The sequence below is a fragment of the Canis lupus genome, chromosome 34 (assembly GCF_011100685.1).
Source record: "Canis lupus familiaris isolate Mischka breed German Shepherd chromosome 34, alternate assembly UU_Cfam_GSD_1.0, whole genome shotgun sequence".
NCBI lineage: Eukaryota > Metazoa > Chordata > Mammalia > Carnivora > Canidae > Canis > Canis lupus.
In genome coordinates this window covers 9,973,149-9,977,804 of record NC_049255.1, presented here as the reverse complement: position 1 = coordinate 9,977,804, position 4,656 = coordinate 9,973,149, and the positions used below count along the sequence as shown (strand labels likewise).

General features: G+C 46.8%; 1 long non-coding RNA gene across 1 annotated transcript; it reads left to right on the top strand.

Moving 5' to 3' along the window:
- The first annotated feature begins 470 nt into the window (after window positions 1-470).
- On the top strand, window positions 471-4,344 carry LOC119867432. The gene is made up of 2 exons (XR_005383518.1): window positions 471-671; window positions 825-4,344. It is a non-coding gene; the product is annotated as an uncharacterized LOC119867432 (long non-coding RNA).
- Window positions 4,345-4,656: the final 312 nt, after the last annotated feature.

Genomic DNA, 4,656 nt, shown 5'->3' with positions numbered 1-4,656 from the left:
GCGGAGCCCTTCTCTCACCCACGTGCTGGCAGCATGTGAGCTGGGAAGCACCCTCTACGGAGGAGCAGCCGCGTTGCACTGTATTTGAAGCTATAAAGGCTTTAATTCTGTTTCTCTCTGAAGGTAGCAGGACTGGGGAGTCTCCCCCGGGTTGGCCTGCCGGCCCTCCACACCTTCCGAGCTGCACAGGGCTGGGTGGGTGGGCAGCAGCAGAGCCAGGAGCCCTAGCACCACCTTGTTTCCCTGCTCAGAACCCGCAGGAGGTCAGCAGCCAACCTGTCCCAGGGCTGTCCTAAATCAGCAGGCTGCAAAGAGGTGTGTGCCGGGATTTGCTCCAGGAGCTGGAGATGTGAATGCAGGGGGATTGGAGGCGTGACAGGTCAAGTGGAAGTGCGGGCAGAGACCAGTTCCTGCTCTTTGCCTTTTGCAGGGAAGGAACACTCCGTTCCGTGTGGGAGTTGAGCTCAGAGCGTCCCCAGCCTGCCTCTCATCCCACCTCCACTTGGGGTGGGGCTTCACCTGGCCTCAAGGTTGCTCGTGGCCTCCTGATCTGACCACACTGATTCTGGCCCGTGTAGACAGCATCCCGGAATGCTCACGGCTAGTTTCCAGGGAAAGGAGATTTTCCCTCCCTCTGGAGAGAGTGAGCGTGGACAGCTCATTGGCAGAAGGTGGGCGTTTGGTTGACCCAGGGGGCTGGCTGCCGCCGTGAGCACCATTCCTGCATGCTGTGGCGCTTCGGCATCGGCCAGCGAGCCCCCAGCCCGGGGACCGGGACACTCGGGCCACCCAGGGAGACTGATGAAGGTCATGCGGTGTTTTAGGAAGGAGTTCCCGTGGCCTCCTCCAGTCTTGGCGCTTCACCTCCCAACTCCATCCGCGGAAGCATCACCCCGCATGCAGCCAGAAGCAGGCAAGCAGCGTTTTGCAGCAGGCAAGCCTTGTCATTTTCAAACAGAGCCCGATGTATTATGATACACTCGGAACTGAATGCCGTAATACTTTATTTCAACATTATATGACATCATTAAAGACACTTTATGTTGTTTTTGTCTGTGGTTGGGAATTATGTCTGCTTAATCAGTCTCATTATGCATTCGACTTCCCTGACGCATCAAAGGCTGATAAGGGTTGTTGTTGTTGTTTCTGTTTTGTTTTGTTTTGTTTTGTTTTAAACTTTGCTCGCTTAAAATGATTTCCCTCCAGATCAAGATGCAGAGCACAAAATATTAATCAGTTTAAATAAATATCAAGACTACCCAAATAATATGAATAATTGGCACGGAATAATGCCTACTGCCCAGTTCCCAACAGCTGGTCACGCTGGCACGTGGCACCCTCTCAACAGTCTTTCGGATAATGACTTTGGCATCTGCCGACAAGCGCTTGCTACTGCCCACAGAATTTATAACTCACAAGTGGGAAACAGAGGCTCTGACAGAACTTTTTTATGCAAGGTCTTTGAAATTTATTAATGTAATGCAAACACAAGCCTTCCAACCCATTAAATTGTTGATGTTATGCGAATCCACTCTGGAATGGCAGATCCTCATTAACATTATTTGCATGTTAATCTGCATCTTTTTAATTAGTGATATTATTTATGCACATAATTTTCGCCTACTGGTGCCAAGGCTGAAGCGCATTAATTAATCTACTGAGATGCCAAACTGTTTATTTTCTCCCGTACTTTTATTTGTTTACATGGTGTTTTGGATTCAGGGAAAATAAAAAAGAGCCTGAAGAATAAAAGCAGAAAGACAAGATTAAGTAAAAGCTCTTTTTGTTTTCATAATTTAAATTGTAATATTAGCCAAATGTTGTGTTTCTTCCCTTAGAGATCAGTTATTCGGTTACATTACCTTGATGTATTATTAAAATTTATAATGGACTCCAGAGGCTTCTGTTAGTTCTCTCCTTCATTTACAGAATATACTCAATGTTATTTTAATCTTCCGACAACGCTCCCATGCATAGGCAATGATGAGCCATCCCTAGCGAATCGCCAGTGCGGCTCCACTTTGCACAACTGATAAACATTTAAATAAGCCTTTTCAGAAAAGAATAGCACGTAAAATTATTAACCCGTTGATGGAGTCTGCTGCTGCTGAGTAATTCTGCTCCCCTCAAAATAGGTCAATTGCAAAGTGCGTTTGATTTGGCGACATTCACTCATTCCCATTCCTGAAACCGTGATTACCAGGCATTCTCCAGAACTGGGTGTCCACTGGTGTGCATGCATGCGGCACGAAGTTCTTAAAGTGCATGATTAAAATGTTCTGCACTATCTATGCTAAGTACACACTCGTTTGGAGCCAGGAGAAGAAAGGGAGATTGCACGCCAATGGGCCTTGTAATAAATGATAACATAATTCAAAAGCAGTTCCCATTCCAGGGGAATGAAAGTAAAAAATTGCATTCCACTAACCACGGTCACACGTATTTATTATTTATACCACATCAGAGAGAATATCCACGAGCAGCGCGTTAAGATACTCAAGGAAGTGCTGGTCTTCTGAGTAGCGGTGACTAATGATGTGTTTCCAGCCCCAGTCTCCCTGGGCTGCAGGGTGACGCCTCTGCCTCCCCACGGCACGTCCGCCTTCACCAGAGCTGCCCCCCGGATGGTCTCCAGCTGAACGAGACCTCCTGTCCCGCAAGTGACGAGCTCCATCAGGCCTGCCTCGAGTAAATCACGACAACGGTCCCATGTTTTAATAAGATGGCTGGAATCTATTGGGCGTGACAGCTCGGGAGAGGGAAGTGGGGCCAAGTTCCCTCTCTGGCTTATGCTATTTGAATAGCACATAACATTAGGTTGTAGTTCATTTGTCAGATGACTTCGAGTCACGTGGCGCCTCCTGGTTCACCGAAGGGTCGAGAAGAGGAATAGGCCCCGGGGCGCATGGAAATTCAGGGACAAGGCAGGGAGGGTGCGGGTTCTAGGTACAAACCGGGTGTCTTGGCCCACGTTTTCCAAGCGGACTGGGGTCTCACTGAGGTGAGACCCCAAAGCCAGTGGCAGAGCTGGAATGCAGTTTGTTCGTTAGCTGGGTATTTTTGTTTCTTTGTTTGTTTGGGGGACGGGGTGTGGAAAATAAATGCTGTTGGTGAAAGTTTAAATACAAAGCGTGTAAGGTAAAAGTAAAAGAGCTTTTCCCTAAGCCCTGACTAGAGGCCTTGTCTGTTTTTCCAGAGTATTCTATGAGTATATGAACATCTATGAATAGAAAACAGGATTATATTAGAAAAGCAGAACAGGGTTTCTGTTCACGAAACACTGCATTCTGGGCATCTGTCACAATGCGTGCTGCCTCATGGAAACCTGGATGGTGAGGTGCTTTCGGCCTCAGGGCCACCTTGGCTGCATCCATACCAAATGGAGGAGGCATCGTGGGAGTGTGCTCTTACCCAGATGGACTTTGGGGTGGATGGACTACGTTCACCAATGTTTAAACTCTTTCTACTTCCCAGGAAATGGCATGAGAACATCATCCAGGAACGACCAATCAATCAATAGTAGAAGACACGTTTTCTCGTAATTCTACAACTTGCTTTTAGTCATTTGTGTTTATGCCTGTGACAACCTTGTCAAAAAGTGCCAGTGATGTACAACAATGTTGTGTGATCTACACAACTGGAAAGGAACACTGGGCTTCGAGCTTGATGAGGCCAGCGCATATTGAGGTGATTTTACCGTGACCTTGATGGGGGAGTCCTGGCTTTATGCAGAACAAGGTCCCCACGCTTGATCCTGTAATCTGCGGCTCGCCATGAGGTCACCAAGCCAAGCTGGCATAAGGGTCAGGTAACTTTCTTTAGAGTTAGATACAATTTGGGAATGATGTGCAGATGTGAGGCTGGACGTCCAGAAGCATGAAACTGGGTCTGCTATCTCCCTGGAGAATGAGAAGCTTCTGGATTGTCTTAGGGGCGCTCTTTCCAACTCTGAAACTAGAGGCTATGAAGTATAGTGTGGCGTCCCTTCCTGTTGAGGATTACTGCCTTTTATCTTCACTCCTCCTTTGTCATGGGGACAGTGGGGGCTTGCTTCCCACTATTTGTTAGGGGGACATGTTACTTTCTCTGTGTAAGAGCTGGCCTTGTTTTTTGCTAAGATGACCATACTAGTGGGCAACCATATTTCATGGGGTAACCCGCTGTCTTCCAGGAGGAACCTGGTTGTATAATTTTTAATCAATTGTATATGTAAATTAAGTATGTAATTGTATATTAGTGTAAATAGATCCTATGTATATTATGTACAGTATGCTATGTATAATAATATACATGATGTGTATTATATATTAATGGTAATGTATTAAATATTTACATATATGTAAATGAGGCATATCACTGACATATTACTCCAGGCATTCTTGTTGCACTGGCACATTTTTGGTGACAATCAGAAAACCACTTACCCTAATTGTTCATCTGTTACATTAACCCAGTAAGAGACTGAACCTCTCAAATTCCGTCCAAAAATGATCTCTCCCTGCTCACACATGCATTGTTTGTCTGGACAGCACCCATCAGCACCCAAGCCAACGTTCTCCCTTGAGACCCCTGCCCCACAGTGCTCCTCCGAATAACCGCATGACCCAGAAGGGCCATGCACAGGTGTCCAGGACCCTGGTTCCTGGCTTGGCTCCC